The following is a 24,379-nucleotide window of genomic DNA, read 5'->3' as shown; positions in this document are numbered from 1 at the left end:
CCTTGCATGGGCATGGAGTACGTATTCTTTTATTGTTTCTGTGGTCCAGAACAGGACTGCTTTAGACACAAAACAACAGTCCAGGGTAATAAGAGAAGACAAAAATTTAATTAAGAAGAAAGAGAAGAACTCCCTTTTATTGCAAAAATGGAAGGGCTGAAGAGTCTTGTTGATGTTTGTCAGTGTAGTTAGGTAGCTCTGTTATTGCTGGTCTGAGAGAAAGCTCAAAAGATTTTTAAGTTCATATAAACACCAGAATGTTTTTAACGATTCTGTGAACCATACAGTAATCCCATAGTCTCTGGTCTGTGCTGCTTCTGTCACATTCAGAGATGTAGCTGAGACACCTGTAGAACTCTTGTCCCTTCATTCTCCATTTGCATAAAGGAATATAAGTTGGCAGTACTCACATGTGAAGAAATGAGTATAAAGTTTGGAAATTATTTCGTCATTATGTGGGATAATGTAGATCCTCTTAAAACTCCATGTCTGCAGGTTGAGTGACACCAAAAGAATTAACAGGGATCCAAGTAAGGATCCAAGTAGGTGTGAGGGAGTCATGCAGGATCTGGTGCTCTGGCTGAATCTCTGCAAATCTATGGGCCTTGATGGAACTCATCCAAGAATCCTCAAATAGCTCCTGATGTCATCACAAAGCCTCTCTCAATGATTTTTGAGCAGTATTGAGAATACAGAGAGATCCTGGCTGGCTGGAAAGTGGCGAACATTGTCCCTATTTTCAAGAAGGGCAAAAAGAAAGATCCTGGTAACTGCAGACCTGTTAGTCTCACTTCAGTGCCTGATAAAGTTATGGAGAAAATTACTTTGGAGGTACTGGAAAGCACCTGGAAGAGGAGACTGAAGGGAGACCTTATTGCAGTCTACAACATCCTCGTGACAGGAAAAGGAGGTGCAGACACTGATCTCTCCTCTGAGGTGACCAGTGGCAGGACATAAGAAAATGGACTGGAACAAGATTTCCAGGGAAGTGTTCACAGCCCCAAGCCTGACAGAATTCAAGAAGTGAACCCTCAGTGAGATCAGATGCCTTGGGCCAGGAACATCCTTTAATTCATTACTGTTGTAGTGCAAGAAGAGGAAAAACATTTCTCTTCTGGCTTTTCTGTCCTTGTCTTTGAAAGATATAGCAGGACTCAGGTGCAGAATCGTGTTCACACAATGAGAAGTAAATTCTGAGCAAATGTATGTCTAAATATTAATCTCCTTATTTTGAGTATTCATTTAGTTGTAGGTTTTTTGTCACTTTTTTTGCCTTTAGCAAAGTATACGTTTTGGCATTAAATACAAAGGTTCACAGTAAAATGGTGTGTATTGGCAGTGGTGGAGAGAGATCTTTTTATGCTAAATAACCCCTTTTGGTCTGAACATGTCTTTCAGAAAGATTTTACATCTCTGGTGAGAGTTTTAGGGGGAAAATATTAAAGTATTGTTTTAATAAAATAAAAAGAATGTTAATGTATTGTTTTTTGATCAAGTCAAAGATAAAGAAGTGTTAACTTTCAGTTTTATTGAGAATTGCTTACTATTGCCATCTTTCTTTGGGGTAGTTTTGGAGCACATTTTATTTTTCAAAGCACTGGATGACTCCAGGGTTGGATACAAAACATCAGTTGCAAGAAAGAGGAGAGCCTTGTATATCAGTCTTATGAACAGCAGATCAAAGAGGCTTGTAGCCCAAGCTGGGACTGCAAACACCATCATCTGCATTGCACTCCTGGGAAAATAAGTCATGGAATGACTGCCTGAGGTGGCAAGGTCTGGGGGGAGTAACTGGGATGCAATATGAAAAAGGAGTGGCTCCCACCTTGCTTTCCTATGGCTGCAGCATGCTGGTAATCCTTCCTGAGCTCATCTCAGCAGCGTCCTGCAGGATGAGTGTCTGGATAACAAACCTGGCTGTGCAGTGCAGCAGTGGCGCTTCTGCTACGGCAGGGAGCACAAAGTATCTCTTCTGCAGTAGGTGGGGATAAATGCAGTTTTGGGAGTGAGCTCTGGTGTACTGGCCACACACGAGTCCACCAGTCACTGAGCTTCCTAATGAGGATTTGCAACTTGAGCTCACTGGTGGCATCATTTCCACTGGAGAGTTTTAAACACTGCTTGTCTTGGGCAACACCAGACGATATTTAATGAAGAATGAAGGAAGCAGGGTATTTGTATTGTGCTTTTTTGGGGGAAAAAGTGTACCTATAGGAGAGCTGAGTAGCTGCAAAGATGGGCACCACACTACTGGTCCCAGTAAGCTAGAAGTCCCAATGCTCAGCTTTTGACTGTGTGTGGGGCAGGAGGGGACAGTGCAAAGGGTGTATGAGGAAGGAGAGGGGGTTCACAGCTCCCCACTGCCTAGCTATGACCAGCAGGAGAGATGCAGTGTCCAGCCATGCTACGAATACAGAATTAGAAAATGTGTGGGGACTATTTCGAATGCATTTGAGGTTTTCTGCTGTCTGTACTTCTTCCTCAGGCCACAACACAGTTCCTTCACAGTCTTTTGTACCAACCTGCCTCTCTCCTGCTTCCCAGCAGAGCAAACACTGAAGCACAGCGAGACAGCTGGCAGGCACTCTGCCTGTCCTCCTTCCCTCCTCCTCTCCTTGCCAGTTTTGTCCATCCTTGCACTCTGTGGATGAGTTCTTTAGGGCCTTTTTTTTAACCTAATGTGCATACCTAGCACAGCACAGTGAGGGCCTGGCACCTTATAAGGATCTGAATGGATAATGATGGTTTCTGCTTCCATTTCTGCTGAGTCTGCAGGCTGCATTTTGTCAGCTGTGTCCAGAGGCACCACTGCCCGTAGCTAGTGCTGTCAGCTGGAGTGCACACCTGGAGCTGCTGCTTCTGCTGTGTTGATTTGCCATGGATTGTTTGTTTTTTTGTTCGTTTGTTTGTGCCAATAATGGAAATGTCTTAGTACCTGCCAATTATGAAAAAAAAGAGGCAGTTGTAATCTCCTCTCTTTCTATATCTCTCCGTTTTTTCTCCTCTCCGGGACAGAAGTAAATAAAATACTTGATAAAATTTAGGCTTTATGTGTGTGAGAGAGATACTTATTGTGGTGAGCTGGATTGAAGAAATAAGATTTGCATAGATATGGATGGATAAAAAGAAGAGAAGATTGGGAGAAGAATACTTGAATACTGAATACCTGAAAATGTATGGAACTGAATGTATGCCTAAAAATACTGTCTAGACTTCAGCAGAGTTGTATTCAGTTGCATCCACTCTGTTCTTAGCCCCTTGTTTTGCTTTTAAATCACTTATTAAATCATTACTTATTTTGTCTAACTCCCCAGGCATCTCATTTCAGGATGTTCTTTCTCATTAGGGTGTGAGAGGAGAGAATTAGTGTTCAGTGTGCTAGAGGTATGTTACTACTGCAGAGATCCTGTGGAGGTTAGCAGGATGATGGTAGGGCAGTACTCTCTGAGAGACTTTTGAAAAACACCCATTGCTTGTGATAATTAAAATTTGAGAAAACCCTGAGAAGAAGCCCATCATCATGAAATTTCCTGGGCTGCAGACAAATGGCAGGAAATCCTCAGAGTTCTCAATTTTGCAGTCATTCTCAGCTCTGGAGGAACTGAGACACAGGCCTGAATCAAAGATTCAAGTTGGACTATGTAGCTTCCTCTTCACAGCAGTACCTGCAGTTTTTAATCATACCTAGGACTATAATGGAAGACATTGCCAGAAACTGAAAAGACCTTGAGAAAACTTCAAGGCAATTCACTTCTTCCATGTTGCAACTGGTAGTACATAGGCTGGGAGGTCTCATGTGGAGGTTTGGGTTGGATCTGATACTCATTTGATTCAGTAACCCAGCTGTCATGATGGCTGGGAGGAGATACATCAGGGAAAACGAGGAAGGTGGCACATTTGGGTAATCTGATCCCATGATAAATCTCATCCCTAGCAATGAGAATGAGGAGCTAATTTGCTTTCTGGAGCTTTAATGTATCTTCAACAATATGCTGCCAGTTATTGTCACAATTCTGTATGTTGTGATGTGTATCATTTCTGCCCCTTCTGGAATAATGTGAGAGTCTTCCTTTCCATTATTTCCTTTAGCTTCCAGTCCCAAAGTCTAATAATGTAACATGTGGAGAGAGGGGAAAATGTAGAAAAAAGGTATTCCAGCACCTTTGAATTCAGCTTTTCATTTAGATGAATGCCTTTATAATCCTTATTTCCTAAGCTTGGACAAAAGTCTAAGCTGATGAAGAGGGGTAGCTACTTACTTTTTATGTGCATAGGTGCTCTGGAAAATGCATGTGTGGTCTCTCTGGGACAACCTGAAACCTAAGAATTCAGTATATGAAGATATTTCTTCCACCTGGCTGTCGATGCTTTGTGGCCACATCTTTGCTGCCCATATCCAAGCAGATAGAAGGTTTTGTTCCAGCTCAGCCCATATCTGGGCTGCACTGTTTGCAGTCTTTCCACATGATAAGCAGACTAATTAATTTACAGTGCAAAATGAGAAAAGGAAAAAAAAAAAGGGGGCACAGGGAAGAGGATCAATGGACAAATTGAAATGTCATTTCCCAGCCTGCAGCTGGATGCTTCTGCCTCACCTGTCTCTCTCCCACCCTTTTTTTTTTTCCCTTACCCTTTTTGGTTTTTTTGATTTGGTTATAAAAGCCAGGATGTAATTGGAACTGGCACCGAAATCAAACAGCATGACCTTGCCAGGTTTCTTCCAGTCCTGCTACACCTTCCTTGATGGCTGAGGGAAATAAAAGAGGGTGCAGGGGGAAGCGAGGGAGGGCAGCAGCACAGGGAGTCCCCTGACAACTCAGCTGCTCACATGCCTGTCTTTGAAGGGCTTCTCTTCCATGCATCTCGTATTTATTTAATTTTTGTCCAAGGCAGCCAAAGTGCTTTGGGGACCTGGGGGGTGACAGCAGAGCACACAAGCAGCATTTTCTTAGGTGCTGACATGTAAAACTTCCATGGGAACTGAGCAATGTAGTCTGCCAGCTCATGAGAGTAGTGTCAGCTTGAAGGAGCTGGGAAAACAAGGGCCTTAATGCCTGAACCTTGTTGGCCTGTCTGGATCTAGAAGGAGCAGTCTCTTATTTCCAAACTCAAGATGTGTGGCTCTGGCTGTGCTCCCTAATTCTGCCCTGTAGCAGCACCCTTCCAGATGACTGAGCCAAGAAAACTCATGTCATCTGTGAGCCAAGCATTTGCTGGAGCTCAGATGTCCCCAAGGAGAAAGTTTAATGCAGATTGTCTACGGCTCATCTGCTCAAAAGCAGGTCGTGTGCTTAGGAGGGCTGGTTTCTGCTGTGTGCCCCAGGCAGGGTCCTCAGTGAGCTTTTCAGGAGGGGGAGAGCTGTGTGCACATCTTTCTTTGCTCTAACCCTTTTCTTTGGGAAGAATTCTGACAGGCAGGGAGCTGTAGTGCATTTCCAGAGGTCTCCAGTTTCTGGAAGAGAAGGGGCACAGAGTGGCTCAGCACAATGGGAAGCAGCCCCTGAGTTCTAGTGTGGACATGCCTGTGTGCAGTGCTCCTAGAGTGGAGATTACCAGAGCCTTGGAACAGCCCACATTTGGGATTGTGAGGATCTAATTGTGAGAGGCACTTAAAGTGTGAGTTGAAGGCACATAAAACAGCAGGGAATAAATCACCACTAAATCGGTCCCATCTTTTGTGCCCTTACACACAGCCAGATCTGCAGTGTTAGTTTTTACAAACTGGAGTAGGAAATGAGGATGAAAGCAAAACAGTAGTGGCAGAATGCTGCAGGACCTCAGGGGAGAAGACAGCAAGCTTGTTTACAGGCAATTGAGGAGTTGGATTTGGAGTACACAGTGTTTGGTGGGATTGATAGACCCTATATAACAATATGCCCATCTCACTCCTCCATTCTGTTTGTACACTGCATGCCCATTAGATCAACCTGACTTTATAAAGAAACTGCTGATGTTAAAAAAAAAAATTAAAAAAAAATACATATATTTTATAAACCTGTATTTCTGTGTTCTAATATGAATGATATATAAAAAAAATGTGAGTAAATGGAGCCCCCATAGCAGAATAGGTAGAGAAGCTTGAGTCAGCAGAAGCAGAGCAGAAGGACAGCAGAGGTTTATGGAGGCCTTCATACCAGCTCATTGAAAATAGTGATTTGTGAACTCGTGGAGATGAATAATATGGTTCACTTCAATTGCTTCTTTGCAGACTTAAGCCAAATTCCAGCATGATACTTGCGATACTTTTGGTACATAATGGGATAGAATTTTCTTTTAAGAATGATTCAGACATGATGCTCTGTTCATTCATAGTAGAAGGGAAGTTTCCATGAACTTCAAATGGATCAGATTCAGGCCCATGAGTGAACAAACACACCTTTAAACTATAATGTACCTTTCTCTGCTACTGCTGCTTTGTTGTGGTTTTGGATTCTTTTTGCAGTTAGCATAAATTCTTCTATTTGCCTTTTCTTTACTTACTGTTCCCAAACAACTCTCACTTTGAGATCGTCAGGTGCTTATGCCTTACTGTAGGTTTGAGCTGTGCACCACAGACTCTCCTATACCAACATTTGCAAAATTAAGTTTTATTCCCCCAAAGGAGTGCTTTCTGAAGTCAAAGAACACCCTTCTACTATGAATACCAATGTCATTAGTGAAATTTCACCCTGTGCAAAATGCTGACTGCTTTTCCCCAGCATGTAGGACTTGCTGGTAAATAAGGCAAATTGTTCTTTTATGAACATCAGATCAAATTTTTCAGTGTCTATGCTTTGACTGGTCTTAGTTCCACTTTAACAACCACCCCCCACCCCCTCATCCTGCACATTTTTGGCCAATTTAATTGTATGGACAAAAAAAAAAAAAAAGTTCAGCATTGTGGAAATATTCATAGCAACTGAATTGTAGAAATTCCACAGAGAATATTCAACAGAGAAGGATTTGTTCATTTGGCCAACTTTAGCAATTGTCAAAGAGAATCAGTCTTGAAGTCCCCTGAGCCTTAATTTGACTTATCACAATAAGCAGCATCAGATTTTCAATTGAAAAGTAAGAGAACCACTGTATTTGGTGGATACTATCACATATTTATCAATAATAATGGTTAGTTTGTTCCCTAAAGCATAAGGTAATATAGTCCATGTCATCAGAACTGGTAGTTTATATTTTGATGTTTTGGTTCTCCAGGTAATTATGCAATTCTTTGCTCCACTTTGTTAAACTCTTAGCTTTAATGTAATTTGCCAGTGAGTTCTCTTGCTGAAGTTCAGTGTTCTGTTAAAAAAAAAAAATCACTAGTAAATTTGCAATCACCACCTTTCAGCTTCATTAACTGCTCATTTTTTCTTGCATTATAGAGAAAGAAAACTAGTTCTTCACCTTCATTCTCTCTAATATTCATTATTTCATAGACTTTATCACACCTTCTCTTATTTGTCTTGTCTTTGACACAAACATCCCCCCCTCCTTTTATTCCTGTTTCCTGTATGCATTTTTCCACTCCTGTTATCATTCTTGCCACCTTTCTAAAGAGGAGGCTGAAACAATACATTGTGACTTATCTGGCCACTAGTCAAACCATCTGGAATTTCAGACTTCACCTTAGAGGGGGAGGGAGACTGGGTGTGGGGGAATCCATCAAATAAATTGGAAAAACAAATACATTTATTGAACTCACCATCTGGTAGTGCACATTCCACCAGCAGAACAAAAAAAAAAAAAAAAAAAAAAAAAAAAAAATCCCAAAAAACCCAAAACCACCCACCAAGCTAAATTCAACAAATCAATTATTCATTGTGAATTATTCACTAGCTTCTATTCCAAACAGTGCCAAGATATGTTTGTTTATTTTCATTTGGAGTTTAAAAAAATCCATGGCAACATTGCTGCACAAAGAACAGACCTGCACTTCTATTCTGGATGCCTTTATTTAATCAAAGCAACAGAACAAGAAAGAACAAAAGCAAAGTTCTCAGAAGAGAAAATAGCCTGTGTCTGTAAGACATCTTTTCACTGTGTCTGATAAAATGGTAGGTGTTGCAGGTGGCAGGCTGTTTTAGAAATACAGATGTGAAAAATGCATAAAGAAGCACTGTATCACTGTATTACATGTGTAGTAGGGCACCACCTGACACAGATAGGGTTTGTTCCACAGCTGAAGAAAACAGAAGGATTAATTTTACTGGAAAGGAGCTTAGTAAACTGGTGTGGCTGCAGGGTTTACTTGCACTGTCAAACTGAGGAGTAGAGCATGGGAGAAGAGAGAGTTTGAGCAGGTGATATGGGAATAGGAGGGTTAGGAGCATCCTTATCTGATGGGAAGCTGCCATGTACCTGGGGTCAAGTTCATGCCTGGTATGGTCTCTTTTTGTGGCTCCACTTGTGCCGTAGGACTGCAGTGGAGATCTGAGTAGTCCAAGGCAGTGGGGATTATAATCTTCTCTCTGGTTTGCAAGTTTCTACAGAGAAGGCCATTTGGGGAACTGGGAGAGCTGGACAGCTCCGGGTGGTGTGATTAGACTGAGGAGTCAGCAGAAGGGACAAGGGGAGAGCTAGCCATCCATGGCCCTCATCCTGATGCTCTATTGGAAAGCACAGCAATAAAGGAGCTGGGTTTTTTTTGGTTTTTTTTTTTTTTTTTTTTTGTGTCCCAACGTAGTTACCACTAACAACTAATTAAGCTCTAATTGAATATTGGCCGAAGGGCAGTCAGATAAGTGGTTAGGAAATGGAAGGAAATAAAAGTGCACTATGAATCACACTTTCTATTGATTCTAGTCTCCTCCAATGTAAGATGCTAGGTACCTGGCCTTAGAAGCATTTGGTGCAACCAGAGCACTTTTCCAAGTTTTCACACTGCCATGCACACAGCCTGGCTCCTTTGGCTACTGCTGCCTTTGGAGACCAACAGTAGCACTATGGTGTGCAGACATCCCTTTGCAGGTGCTGATCTTGGCATCCCAGTGCAGGATTTGTTATTTTGCATCATGAGATGTTCAGTTCTAGCTTTATGGAGTTGTTGCCTTTACCCAGTAATGAAATTATGTTATTCACTGATATATCTCCAGAAGTAGGGGAGGCAGAGCCTCTCATTTGGGTGCATGCTTTACTTTGCATTTTTTACAATTTTTATACTCCCTGATCAGTGCCTGCCTGGTCATCAATTTTGTGCTTACAATTAAATCATTAGCAAAAAATGTCCCACCATTAAGCTGTGGGAAAAAATGCTGCTGTCTCAAATTGCACCAGGATAACAGGTAAGAATTCTTACTGATAAAGCAATATTCCAGTTTTGAATGTATGCTGCCTTTTTGAAAATGTGGCCCAGATTTTGGGAACTGAGGCTAGAATATTCAAAGCAGTGGCATTTCCCATCTGCTGATGTCCTTGGCTATCAGGTTGCTGTGCTGAACAGTTTACTCTGCTAGAGATCTCTGTTGCTTCTTGTGGCACTAATGCAAATATATATATTCAGAAAAAGGAGAGAAGGAGTGAAAGAGAGATTGAAATTGAAAACACACAAGATTAAAAACAAGAGAAGAAACCCCACAGGCCAAAAAGCCCAGCAAGTGAAAGATTAGGGAAATTTTTTTCCCCTCCTTAGAAAAAGCTTTTCATCATCTGATATGCTTGGCTTCAATTCAAACATTCCTCCTCCACTCTGGCAGTTGTGGCTTCCTTGTTCCCTGTCCCTGCCCTAGTGTTCCTGTGCCCAGTGCCCTACCACTGCTTTGCCTGGGCAAGGCTGTGGAACTGTCCAAGTTGGCAGGATAGGAGAATCAGAGAGCAATCCCCAGGGAATGGGCACTACTCTGGTGGCAGCTTGGTGTGTGGGAAACAGGATCAATGCCCACCTGTACTTTACAGGCACTGATGCCTCCCTTGCAAGAGGTTGCCTGGAGCGTAGTCCAGATCAGGGGGCTACTCAATATTAGAGATTGTTGCAGGAGCTGGACATGCTGGTGCAGAGAAGCTTGGTTGAGCAGAAAGTGAGGTGGTGGAGCAGCTGAAACCCTTGAAAAACCTTCTGCACTTCATAACTGGCAGATCAGAAGCAGGCTGTGCAAACTAGGGGGCATAGATAGTTTTGACACCCAAAATTGTCTTCAGAAGAAGATGCATTTGCAAAGGTGGATTCCTTTTTCTTTGGAATTTTTGAGGAGGGAGGCTTAAAATTAATGCCAGCAATGCACAAGGCTGCCAGTGTTTTTCAGCAGCATTGTTCTCTTAGATACAGGGGAGTTTTGTTGGCCTTTACAAATGATTTATTCTGACAGTTATTGTATGTTCAACAATAAATTAAGTTAAAATAGACTATCAGCATATATTCGCTGATGCTCTTAACAGCTCAGTAATAGATAGGAATTTCCTCTCCAACCTCATTGTCATTCCCAAGTAAACACTTTGGTATGTAAGCCAGACAAAGGCAGGGTCCTCCAAAGGGAAGGATAGGTAGGTAGGCAGACAGAGAGAAGTCTTCAGCAAATGCCTCTCTAGTTACTGATATGTGATGGCAGAGGACTGAGAAGATTGCTTTGGTGTTAATGGAAATGCAGAGTTTTCTCCCAGCAAATAATGTGTGCAGTGAGAACTTGCACTCTGAGCACTTTGAATCTTTCTAGAAATCTCAAACTCACGACAGTTGGCCGTGTTTCACAAACTTTGTTGCAGCATCTGCCTCACAGGTCTTGTGGCACTCCCTGTATGTCAAGGGCACCCTTTGCTCAGCAAGCTGCCATGCCCCAGGCAAACCTGTCCATCTTATCTGGTACAATGCTGCATTGAGGCACTGCTGTCCTGATATCTTTGTGCTGCAGGGTCAGCTCAGAGGGTGGAAGTGGCATCAAGAGGAGTGCTTCCTTGTGCCCCAAGGCAGAGCTGGCTAAACTGATGTTGTTCTAACCAGGCAGGTATCTGATATGCTTTCACATTTATAAGGCTTTTGACACTGTTGTGGCATCCCAATAAGTAAATCAGAGAAGGTTACTTGAAATACCAAAGGGTAGTTGCAACATCTCTTGTGCTCATAGAGGAGCTACCAACAGTTCTCTGTCAAACTGGAAAAGTGTGTGGAGTGGCAGGGCTCAGTCCTACCACAGGGCTCAGTATTTCTTTCCTGAATTCAATGATAGGGATTTCAAAGAAGCTCTTAATTTTAATGTTTGTGTGATTGCAGGCACGCTTGTGGAATGGCCTAGAACAAAATGCTTAAATTGCCTGAAAAAGTTGTGTCTGAGATTCAGGGAGAGCATATGCAAAGTGCTGCACTTTGTCAGGGATAATGAAGTACATGTATATAGGACAAGGAATGGCAAGTTGAAGAGCAATCCTGTGGAAGAACATGCTGGAATTACCGTGAAATGTGAAGTCAAAAGGGACTGATTCAAACTGTAAACTGAAACAGGGATTATATTTATTTAATTATTCTCATATTTTCCCTTTCTCCTGCAGCAGCCAGGACACTTAGTATTACTTCCTGACCTGCCTCCCTAACATCCCTTGGAGTCTGGCTCTGAATCTCTACTATAGTCAGACAACCATGGGCATAGATAGGTGACAAAGACTTATAGAAGTGCTGTGGTGACTCTGAGGTTCATTAGAGACTCCAGCTCTTCTCCTTGCTCCCTGTCTAGTTTTGTGCCAACTCTGGAGAACCCTAATGCCATTAGCACACCTGTGGCATCAAGGAAAGAGGGAGGTAAACAAGTGGAAGAATGAGGCAGAAGGCAAACCAACATGCTGTAAAAAAACCCAGATGCTGCAGGGGCTTCTTCTCCATCAGCAACAGAGCACTGCATCCATCTGCCCAAGTCCTCTAAGGCAGCACAAATGAAAGCCTAATTCTTGGGCATTGAGAGTAGTCTGCCTATCATCACCTCCTCTCCTCCATTTGCCTGTTATCTTGTGTCCCCCACTTGCCTCATACTATTTTCTTGCAAACAAGGTGGTCTCTGTTTTCTTAAGAAGCATCGAGTTGGTGGTTAGACCTGGAAGTATAATTCACAGAGATTCACTGGCTCTGCAGTTTTGCATCATCTATTACATACGTTTGTGAGCTGAGGGCAGTTGCCTTGACTTTTCTCAAGGAATGTTTGCTTGCTTACTTGTATGGCTCTTTTCCTTCTTTCTTTCTTTCTTTCTTTCTTTCTTTCTTTCTTTCTTTCTTTCTTTCTTTCTTTCTTTCTTTCTTTCTTTCTTTCTTTCTTTCTTCTTCTTCCTTCCTTCCTTCCTTCCTTCCTTCCTTCCTTCCTTCCTTCCTTCCTTCCTTCCTTCCTTCCTTCCTTCCTTCCTTCCTTCCTTCCTTCCTTCCTTCCTTCCTTTTTTTCCCCTTCTTTTAATTTTTTTTTTTTAAAGTCAGCAGCAATTGACAGAGATTTGCTATTGAATCTACCTTCACTGTGGTAGATCACAGTCTCTTCCCTTGTTTTAATGATTTGATGAGGATATTTCCTGTAGCCAGAGGGTGTTATGAAGAAACCAGTGGCTTTCACTCTCTCTGGAAGATGAATCAATTTATGGAAATAGAACACAGAAGAACATAAGAATATTTGGAACTCCTTTAAAGGTTTTTCCTCTCCCCAGGCTTGTGCCCAAGTATCACTCCTAGGAAATATGAACATCTCTGCATCTCTTTAGCTATGTGGGTGTTTAGAGATAGCCAATACATGCCTACTTGCATCCTTGCACACAAACATTTCACGCAGTTAGGTGAATGCAACTGACTTCTCTGACTGCTTTGGAACCAAGCTGAAGTGGGAGATTTTGGGAGCTCTTCATTTTTGCTGTGACCAGCAATGTCTGGTGCAATATAAAGTACAATTTCCGATGCAAATATGTGCATATGTTTGAGCTGCTTCTTTGTTCCCTGCCCTTTACTGTTACGTGGGTTGGCAAACTGGAAATGGCTTTGTGCCAGTGTTTAATGGGAACAGCTCCCAACTGCTGAATGTGAGCGCAGAAAGCAAATGCAAAAGAGAGGCGGTTTTGATAGTGAGAGCAACCATGTTTTAGCTGGGGAAAATTCTCCTGTAATACAGATTCTGTAACTTTCCCAACTCTGGTTATGACACATTTTAAAATCCATACTGCTGTGAAGTAGAAATTACAGCCAATTAAACAAGACTACCAAACAGAGTCTGTCCCCAAAATTTCCCTTTTTGTATTTGTTGAACTGCACAATTATTTTAAATTGAGTGATGCATATTCATAAACCACATTTCAAACCACCCAGTCTTCTGGTTTATGTATCTAGTTGGAATATTAGCATATATTTCAGTAGCTCATTTAATTTCATTGATCCCAAAGTTCCTTACAGCAGACGTGCGTGATCTTTGTACCGGTACTGAAGTGCAGCTTCCTCTGTAACAGAATATAACAGGTGTTTAACAGAGTGAGAATTTCCTCCCACCACATCAGCTAAACCAACATACAGCTGCCTCTGCCTCCACCAGGAATGTCTGGGTAGGTTGCGTACAAACACAACAGAGGGATTACAGCACATTACATGACAATGGCAAATTTCTTTTCTTGGATTGGTGTTGAGAGTGACCTTAGAGCCTAAGGGTTAGTCCGTGTGGGCAGGTCGTGCAGCTGAAATGAGAGATGTGGATTTTAGTGGCTGTCGTTGCGGTGACAGATTGGGGCTATCCAGCCTGCTGGGAAGGCCACCCAGGAGGAGCTCAGGTGATTGAGGCCACTAGTGAGGGAGGATGAATTACATGGTGGGGTTCATGGGTGCAGGGATATCTCCTCAAACTCTCACCTTATGTGTGAGTGGTAAAGCTTTCCCATGCAGGCAAACCCAAAGACCCACTCAGTGAAATGAAGGTTATCAATTGCCTGTCACTGTTTTAAAACACAGTGTAAGGGTTGGTAGCTCTTTGAGGGAACCCTTCAAAGCTGCACCCAGCATGTCCCTCTTAGAATTGTGTGGCAGCACTGCTGAGTTTCTGAGTCACTAACACTGTTATTTGCAGTTTCTCCCATCCAAACAGTGACAGTTTGTTTCTCAGCTCTGTTTAGCTTGTCAGCTCTGCAGTGGGGGCCTATGGCTCCTCAGGCACAGTTACTGAGAAGTGGGAAAGAGAAACCTCTTAAATTTCTATTGTCTTTCATTCTCATGACATTTATCAAATTTCCTCTGACAAGTTCAGATCAGACATGTTCCCCTGCCTTCCTACAAGTATCCCTCTGATGGGCAGGGAGGGTGAGACCATGGGCAGCACGTGTTTGGAAGAAAAGGGGAAAAGTGTTGTACAAGGGAGGAGCAAAAAAAAAAAAGATTTACTGAAAAAAAAACCAGAAATAAAAATAAAATTTAAAAAGGCCCCAAAATGTACAGAAGGAGGAAAGGGATAGAGAAAGAGGCAGGAAAATAAGGAACATAAATGGTTTAAGATTGTTTGAAAGACTTATTAAGCCCACACATTAGAGTCTGCAGTCTTTAAAATACCTGGAAAAACAAGTGTTGTTTTTACTGTTGTGTCTGCCAATATTCTTGTCACATAGCTAGTTCTGCATTTTCTGGTCCTTACTTTTCCCCTGCATTTCTCCACCTTTTTTTTTTTTTTTCTTTTTTCTGTAACTAGTATTTTCCTCAGTCATTGTCTTATGTCTTCAGGAGGTTTGTTTGTTTCTTTTTCAATCTCTTTCTGCCTGAGTCAGGAAGGTTTCAAGAAGGTACAAGAGGTTTCTTCCATTTCCAAGATAGATGGACAGCCAGAATAGATCATGCCCACCCACCTTCTCTTTCTTAGGCCATGTCAGGGGATGTCCCAGGAGAAGAAAGGCAGAGAGAGATCTGAACTAAACATCCAGATCCTTCTGCATCTTTTTCCTTACAGTTTGGGATTGTGGTGCTGGGCCAACTGATAGCAGTCTCTGCCTCCATGAGCTGCATAGTGTAACTGCCTGCTCTCAGGATGTCATTTGAAGAAGACTACCCATTAGGGAAAGAGGGGTTACATGGGCAAAACAGTAGCTCCCTGGCTGTTTTAACATGCCTTTTCCCAGGCCTGTGACACTTGATGTCTTGGAACAGACCACAGCTGCCCTCGTCCTTATCTCCCATCTCCACAGAATATGGAGAGAAAATTTCATGTCAAGACAAAGCCACTTACACAGGGTATGCTGACCACATAACTGTGTACAAGAAAAGTGACTGAAAAATCCACTGGAATGAGCACAGTCTGACTAAGCAGAGCTGTTCTTGCTAATGACATTGATGAGTTTTGCTTGCGGATAGCAATGAGCCACACATTTTAACTCCCAGAAGTACAAATGCTCCTGCAGCTGCTGTTTGGTTTATCTTTCTGCTAGGCTGGCTGCTGCACATGCTTTTCCTGTGTCATGCATCTAGTTTCTGTGTGTGTCAGAGGAAAAACTCTGAGGAAGTGCTGCATTCCGGATTGGTAGCATCTGCCATCTTTTCAAAAGATGTGTTAGTCTTGATGATTTGCACATATTTGTCTGGGCTCTCTGTGGCTGAAGGAATATCATGGTGATTGCCATCTGCCCCCAAAGTTCAGAGGCTGGTTGAAGCACTGTCAAATATCAGAGAGTTTTCATTGATAAATGTCTCTATCAAGGCATTTCTTGGATCTGGAAATCAGCACAGAACACACTTTCCTGGGAGATTTCCATTAGTATTAGTCAGAAAGCAACTTCTCTATGTAGCTTAAAACTAAAGAAGTGTTTGAGAATGAGTAGATGGAAGGTAGAAGTAATCAGGTTTGGGTTTGCCTCTTGTTTGGACCAAGAAGGTTCATGGATAGTTGGTTCTTTTTTTCACCTGAATAACCCTGGTACTCTGGAAATGTCTACAGATCCATGCTCTTTGGCACTTAGTATCAGACATGAACAGGAAGGTCTGTGTTAAAGGAATGACTAAAAGAGAGCTGGATAACTCAACCCAGGTCTCTGTTTCAGGCTAAACATGACACAAATAGAAAAAGCCAAAGATACAGCCATTCACTGATTCCCTCTGCTTACAGATATCTGGTCAAATGTGAAGCATTTCCTTCTTGATAGCATTTCTGTTGCATGTTACTGTCCATCTGCAAGGAGATTACATATTTAGCATCTGTCTACCCATCCATCAGCATTATGTTTCTTAAGGCACCCGTTAAGGTTGGCTTTCAGCATCTATCTTCCTTGCCACCTGGTCTCTGCTTTCTGAATTTTTCTGACAGAAAATTCCCTCTCTGTTGTGGGCATTTGCTTTCCTGTATCTCGGTTCAGGTAGAGACTTGCTGGCTCTTTCATGGAGATTGTTTTTCTTTTCTTTTTTCTCTCTGCAGTGTTCCCTGAATGTAAAATAAAATCGAGGCTGGTTGAGACATTTAGACTTGCTCCTAGAAGATCCAGGCATGACTTGCAGTGCATCACTGTTTCCTGATGGCATAGGACAGCTCAATTCTGCAATTACACACAGTACCAGCAGCGTGTCAGACTCCTGACTCACACAGCTTCCCAATTCAAACATCTTACCTGTGATTAAGAAAGTTTCCTTAAGAAACTGTGATTAAGAAAGTTTCATTTCATTATTCAGATGTATTAAAAGAGTCATACCAGTATGTGGAAAAGTGGCTGATTTGATCATCAAAGCAATCTACAGGTGAAAATCTTGACCTTTTAACTGCCAGGCTATTTTAGCCATGCAGTCAGGTGGAGAATTATACTGCTGAATCTACCAAGACTGGTTACCTACAGAGACTAAATTGCTCTGTATGCAGCTGATGTACCCTGGAAGCTCAGGGCAATTAGCTGTGCATGATGAGAGTCACAAGTTCTCAAGGCCAAAGTGCCCAGCTGCTCCACTCTTGGAGATCTTGAACACTGTACAGGGCCTGACCTTCAGTCTTAGCTTGAGCATTACCCTTGACACATAGATAATCAAGAGGCTGGAGTAACTGGGATAGAAAATATATCAAAGAACTGTTCCTGTCCCCAGAAAGCTTGTGATCTAAAGTCCAGATCATACAAAGCATTAAGAATCTGCTTAGCGGTGTGTTTCAATTATAACTGATTAAAATTTCTGTTATGGAAAATACAGTTTCCAAATATCAGTCAGGAGCCCAGGTTACAGAGCACTCGAATAATACACAATAAGGAGAGTTCCAGAACCATCAAGTTTACAGTCAAAATGTTGAGCATTGGCCCTCTGTTGGATTTTTTACAGTGCATACAAATGCAGTTCCTGTGTAAGGTTTTGCAGACACTATGCATAAAATGGGAAAAAGATAAGAAATAGATACAACAAAGATATAGGTGGAAGCATAAGGTAACCATGTAATGTAATATTAAGAATATAAATCTAAGATAGAATTGAGACTATTCCAAGACCTTGGGTTTTTTCTGCAACATTAACTTGATTGCATTGCACACTAGAATATATATAGGTTCTCTGTTCTTATTTTACCTGTGAAATGTACAATTTCATATATAATGTGTGATAAATTGGATGTACAATGGCCTAGAATCAATGGTGCAGGAGTAACTTTAACATATGGAATGGCTTGACTTCTAAGCTTGATTTCTCAGTCTTAATGTTTTAGCAATGCTGAGGTTTTTTGTACTATAGATATAATTTCATGCATGTGCCCTACTGAAAACTAGGTGAAACAGAAGCCAAACTTAGCCATGTAGTAGTGCTGTCTTTAAAAAGAAAGACCTAACGAGCTTGTTGCAAAGCCCATCTGTTTGGCAGGCCATTTGTTGAGTGCTAATGCAGCTGGAGTGGGATTCTCTCTGATGGGAATAGATGGGCAGGCTGATAATTTTTATACAGGAGAGCTGAGTCTCTGGGGGAAGAAAAATGTTTTTGCATTAGTTTTGTTGCCTTTTTGTTGCCCTATTTGTTAATAGTAGGACTTCCTGGGGGTTCTTTTCCTATTTCAAAACTGAGATAAATAAAGAAAAATAGGTATTTTTCCCCATAACCTTGGGGATAAACTGGGCTGACTCTGTAGAATGACAGAGATTTTCTCCTGTGGAGTGGAGAGTGCTGGGGTTTAGAACATGTTATTTTAGACAGATATCTATTTGGACAGAGTGAAATACCTGAAGATGATAAATGGCCTGTATTTGCACATTTCCCAACTGAAATGCTAACATTACTGGAGGCCCATTTCCCAAATCTGATCTGAAAGACATGTTTCATACTTATGTCTCTTCCTAGTGCTTTTATACCATCATAAAGACTTTAGTATCCCATCAAGACATATTAACATTTTTCCTTGAGCTGGTATGGTGTGAAAGTGGCTTATTTTCCAAAACTCATCATGCCTTCTCTAGGTAACAAAGAAGTCTCATATATCCTCACTTTCAGTCCTCTTAGAAGCTCAGGGCATGAAGAAGGCTTGATGTGACAGTCAGATAGGTAAGAATTCTGATGAAGTCCATGAAAATACAACCTAAGGCTCTCAGGGAAAAAAAATTGTAGCAGTGGTGCCCTGCCCACAGCACAGTTTTTGTTGTCTCCTTTCTCAAGGAAGGAAACATGGAGTGACAAGCAGATATAGGAGTGGAAGGTAGCAGATGATACATGGAAGCATTATGTATGAACATAAACATAAATATATGATGGAAAACATTGCATAGCCCCAGCCAATTTTTCCCTCTCTATCCTTCTTTCTGTTTCAAATCATATAAATTAATATTTTATTTTTGTGCAGCTGTAGGGGAGATATATTATTGAAGGGATCAGGGATCATGTTTTCCCAGCATCCCTCCTCATTCCCTGGTTTTCTGTGCTAGATTAAGGCAAATTTAAAGAGAAAAATAAACAATGACTTGTAGGGCTGGAGTTGTGGAAGTTCCAAAAATCCCATGCAAACCTTCATGCAAAGACCCTCTGCAAGGCTTCATTTATGCCTCAAGTCCTTCTTGGCTTACTGTACTCAACATACTCATGAATAAGGCTCCCATGAGACAGGTACATCAAGTTTGGCTCTTAATAAGTTATACAGGTGCCCAAAGTCTGGGTATGGTCAGAAGAATGGTGTGTTACTCAAAGCCCTGCCTGCAGTTTTGGGTTCTGCACCTTGTGCATGTCTCAGGATCCCTGTCAAAAAGCAATCTTTCTCAATTTCCGTAACATACATACACGAAAAAGTCTAAGGGAAGTATTGTGGTATTGCTTGGGCATAGCAAAATTTGCTGCTCATTTGTGTTGTGTTTATTTCTAATTTTTTCTTTTTTTTTCTGGAGCAGACCTGAGAGTTTCTCGTCCAGGAATACTTCAAGTGCACTGTATTTAATCAATTCAGCAGATATTTTTGTGCGGTCCCACAGAGGAGACAGGGTGACCTAAAAGTTTTGAATCCACACTTTAAATCTACACTGTCCCTCAATAGGACACCCTGCACAAAATCTACAAATACAAGATACTGCTTGGTCCTGTTAAAAACCCACTACTCTTCAGCCTGCCACAATGTGAAGGTGCTGATGAGTCTGTCTGTAATGACAGGTTCAAAATAGCATTTGAAAACAGATGAGTTAGCATCTGAAAGTAGTCAATGAGGCAAGTAGGTGTCCCCTACAGACCAGGTACAGGGGGCATGAGCAGCTCTGTTTTTCAGTCATCCCTGGGTGAATCTCCAGGATGTAGCAGAGATGGAATGCCACAATACAGAGGTAACACATATATTTAGGTCATGGTTTTTTTCTGGCATTTCAGAGGACAATGTGTTTTTTTTTGTTTGTTTGTTTGTTTTTGGGTGTTTTTTTTTGTTTTGTTTTGTTTTTTGTTAATTTTATTGTTGTTGTTTTGGTTTTTTTGTTTGCTTTTGTTGTTGTTGTTTGGTTTGGGGGTTTTTTTGTTTTTGTTTTTTTCTCCTCCCCTGGAGAGTTTCCTGGCTTTTGCAAACGTCTTACAGGGAAGAAGTGCTGCAGAGAATAAACAGATCCCACAGGCTGATCTAAAAGATATTCTTTGTGGCTTTTGCTGATGCTGGAACGGGGTGTATTTGAGAGTGGGAGCACTGGATGCAGCATGCCTGACCCCCCCAGTGAGAAGCTTTATCATCTCATGGTGTTGCTGTGAGGCGTTTACTAAGTCCTGTGCAAAATTGTCACTTTCAGTACAGCGAAAATGTTGGCACTGTTTAGAAATATAGAACATCCTCCTCCATGAAAATCATGCATGTAAAACTGTCCTGCTTTGCCTTGGGCCCCTCTAATCTCCCCCTTCTCTCCCCGGGGCTGGCCCCAACCCCATGACCCCTCTGCTTGTTTCATGGCTGAGAAGACACAGACAGCTGCAGGAGAAATTTGCATCCTCCTCTGTGTCCTCCTGTTCCCAGCCAGACACAGAAAGAAAATTCAATTAAGCAAGTGATTTGCTGTTGTGTTTAAGTTACAATGGTAGTAATCACACCAATTATAGAAATCAGGTTGGCAATCATGGACCCTGCCCTCTACATTGCTTATTAACTTCATTCCAATGTGTGATTTCCCTCCACCCCATTGAAATTGGTGAATGTCACCTGTGTATGTCCCTGCTCCTCCAGGGCGTAATAGCATCTTTGAAACCTAACAGCCAATTGCTGCCCTCACACATGCAGTCAGATTTATCCCTACTTCTCTCTATTACAATAATGAGTGGGTAGCAGATGTAGTCAAATATTTTTGCAGTATTCTCCCGCTGTCCTCCCTCCCTTTCCCTAGCAAGCAATAGTTTGAATCTTAAGCAGTGTCTTGGATTGCTTAGTGGAAACATTTCCCAGGCCCAGGGGGAAAATAGTTACACAACTGCCTAGGATCTTTTTTTCCGTTTTCCTTTTTTTTCCCCTTAATCCTATCTTTCTTTCTACTTGGATGAATCTTCTTTAATTATTTAAACTGTACAACAAGAAGCACCATTAAATATGATGACAGATGTCTCCCTCTGTTCCTGTTCTCCCATCTCCTAGATTATCAATGGAAATCCCTTCACAGGCAAAACATTACTTTGTTGCAGAAAAATTTTACCATATTTTTTCCTCTTCTATTGCTCTTGTAAATGTAGGCAGATTTCTAGTTGACTTCCTTTTGTTACCCCTATCTCCAGCTCTAGATTCAAAGAGATGCAGAATCCAAAATACATTTGACTACAAACATTTTTGAGAAAGAAGCTGTTGGTCCAGTTTTTTTGGCTCAGGCAGGAAATCATATCTCTTTCTGCCATGAAATGCTGAGATGCTGTATTGCAAACATGGGACCTAGCTTTGGGATGCAGCAGCTGTTCCAGATATCCAGGTACCTTCCAAAACCAGAAACACTCAAATCACCATCTTCTTTCCATAAAATTGGTTGTTGCTCAACTGTACATATGTATGAGCTCACAGTGAAATTGGGTTGTGACATGTGGAGGGAATGAGATGAGGTGATGAATGAGATTAATCTCACACTGCTTTAAAAAGATTTCAAGTTCTTTGAATAGAAGTGCCAGTGAAAAAAGAAACAGAATTATGATTCTTCTTATTGATACTATTCCTTTTCACCGCTTTGCTCAATCCCAGGGCTGGGAGATGATCTCACCACTCAGGGCCAAACTGAACTTCAGCATAAGGGATTAGAGAACTTCAGAGTCACAGAATAGTTTGGGTTGGATGGGACCAAAACTGTTGCAACTTGTCCTGTCACTACAGACCCTGGTGAAAGGTCACTCTTCATCTTTCTTATAAGCACCCTTTATACACTGAGAAGCCACAATAAGGTGTCCCTGGAGCCTTCTCTTTTCCAGGCCAAACAAACCGAAGTCTCTCAGCCATTCTTCATAGGAAAGGTGCTCCAGCCCTTCTTGTGGCCGTCCTCTGGACTCAGTCATACAGCTCATATCTGTGCCAAGGACCCCAGAGGAGGCTGCAGTATTCCAGCTGGAGTCTCATGAGAACAGAGTCCCCTGCCCTGCTGGTGATGCATTTTTTGATGCAGTTCAGGATGCAGTTGGGTTTCTTAGCTGGGAAAGAACATTACTGGCTCATATCTAGTATTTTTTTTTGACCAGAATCCCCATATTCTATTCCACAGGGCTGCTCTTAATCAATTCATTCTCCAATCTGTATTCATACTAGGGATTACCCCGATGCAGGTCCAGGACCTTACAATTGGTGTTGTTGAACTTCATAAGACTCTCGTGGGCCCACTTCACAAACCTGTCTAGGTCCTTGAGGATAGTGACCTTCAGCTTCCTGTCATGTATAAACTCTCTGGGGTGGACTCAACCTTACTATGTCATTAATAAAGGTATCAAACAGTAGCAGGCCTGACATGGCCCCTTGAGGAACATCACTTGTTACTCATCTCCATTTGGACCACTAAGCCATTGAGTGAAACTTACTCCATCCATCCTTATTCCTTATCCATCTACTACTCCATCCATCAAACCCATATTGTTCCAATTTATCAACAGGGATGTTGGCCTGAACGATGTCAAAGGCATTACAGAAGTAAAGATAGATGACATCAGTTGTGTCCATCAAAATGTTATCCTGCCTTGTCTAGTGCACAGCTGCTCTTCACACCACCTCCTGTTGTACTCCTGGCTTTCCCAATGTGTCTGGGTTGAGCATTCTTCAATCATTAATGGCATTTGCTGCAGTCCAAAAAAGAGGCTATTGGGAGGATGTTAATTTAGATGCTTGTTCAAAAGTCAAATTAGCTTCTCACATCTCTGCCTTTTTGGGATCACTGTTTTTCTTGTGGTTGGTCTGCTGTATTATTTACACTTTCCACAAGAGAGGTGGCAAGCCATCTGGATTTGGTACACAGCCAAAACTGGTCAGATTGTCCACAGAATTAAGATAGAGCTGCCATGTATTGGGAATATCAAACCCTTTAACAGGTATGAGAGCAGCTCTGGAGTGGCATTTTCCCAACATGCTGTGCCTGGTAAATTGGCCAGCACTGAATCATTTAATGCACACTCTTTGTTATGTCTCTACTGCCTACCTCATGCGACATCTCTCTAAACAAGCTCATTACAAATTTGTGACGTGCTTTGTTCAACGTTTGTGCAGTGAAGTTGGGATCTCACCACCCCAGTAACTTTGCAGTTTGATGTAGTGCTGAGTGGTGCATCCATGTCATGTCACAAGCAGCCTGTCTTGAATTGCTGCTGTGATAAGGCCCTGCCTCTTCCCTAATGTGGCTCAGGCTGTCTCCTGAGCAAGCTGATGGAAAGGCTCAGTCACACTTCTTGTCAAGTAAGGGAGGATCCCGTTTAAGCAAGAGTGTATCTTGAGAGGGAACCAGCACAGAAATAGTAAATTGGGCCCTACAAGTTCAAGAAAATGGTTTTTTCCAGTGTTCATCTCTTCTTAAGTTAGGTTTATTGTCAATAGCCTACACTAAGAGAGCCACTCTGGATGTCCCAGAGTGCACAGGCAGCAACAAAGGAGAGCAGCCCCAGAACAGAGCTCCCTCATGGACTGGCACCAACCTGCTGATGAAGTGGCGATTTTCCATGGGTGCCCCAACTTGGTGTCCCATGCTGAGATGTGGGCTGTGACATTACCTAGCTGAGTGCCTGCGTTGCAGGGTTTGACAGCAGTACCAGGCCAAGTGCCTGGCTATACTCTCCACAATCCCCAGGGTAGCCACAGGCCATATAATCATACAGACAGGAGTGGTTTAATCCTAGAGAAGGGAACAGATGGGGAAGGGAAATGGCAGCGTTTCAGGATGTGCAGGTGTTACCTGCCACAGTTCCACTTTTGGTTGGCTGAACAATGAGGTTTCGCTGGTCTTCCTGCCACCTTGGCTGGCCCATGGGCTGAGGGACCTTCCAGCCCTGTGGCAGGTGGAGGAGAGAAGGGCCACTGAGTCCTGGCCAGACCCCTGGAGCTTTCATTCCTGTGTGTTTTCCTGTTCTGACTCCCAGCGATGTGTAAATCTTCCCTTGCTCTTCACCTGCCAGAGCCCAGGGCAATGAAGGATCAGGTGGCAGGTAAAGTAATCAATCTGGAGGGCTTTTAGCAGCACGTCCTGCCATCATTTGACAGTGCATCTCTGTCAAGGAGACTGTGTCTTTCCTTGATCAATAAATCAATCTGTCCTTTTTTACCTTTGTGCGCCAGCATGTCAGTCATTTCATACCATGGACAATGTAGAGCTGGCACTGAAGTGGTATGGTAAACATGGCCTCCTGCTGAGAGCCCTCCAGGCTGGATCAAAGTCCAGGGCCTTTGCAAGATTTCTGCCCATGCTCAAGTATCTAGGGATGGCACCAATCCACATCATTTTACCTGCTTGGGTCGCTGGGTGGTATCTGCTTTTAGGGCAAATCCTCTGTCAGGATGTCTGCTATGAACTTGAGTATATCCCTGAGAAGCTTTGGGCTCATGTCCGTGTAAGCCACAGGACTTTATTTCTGTCAAGTGTCACTGAGTCAGACATC

At 42.3% G+C, this 24,379-nt stretch overlaps 1 protein-coding gene across 2 annotated transcripts in view; it reads left to right on the top strand.

Annotated features, from left to right (window-relative positions):
- The window catches only part of LSAMP (limbic system associated membrane protein), a 979,688-nt gene that overhangs the window by 150,857 nt on the left and 804,452 nt on the right, over positions 1–24,379 (top strand). The gene's annotated exons all lie outside the window — the stretch shown is intronic.

Source organism: Oenanthe melanoleuca, chromosome 1 (genome assembly GCF_029582105.1).
Source record: "Oenanthe melanoleuca isolate GR-GAL-2019-014 chromosome 1, OMel1.0, whole genome shotgun sequence".
Lineage (NCBI taxonomy): Eukaryota > Metazoa > Chordata > Aves > Passeriformes > Muscicapidae > Oenanthe > Oenanthe melanoleuca.
Note: the sequence above shows the minus strand (reverse complement) of the source record. Positions and strands in the feature narration are given on the sequence as shown.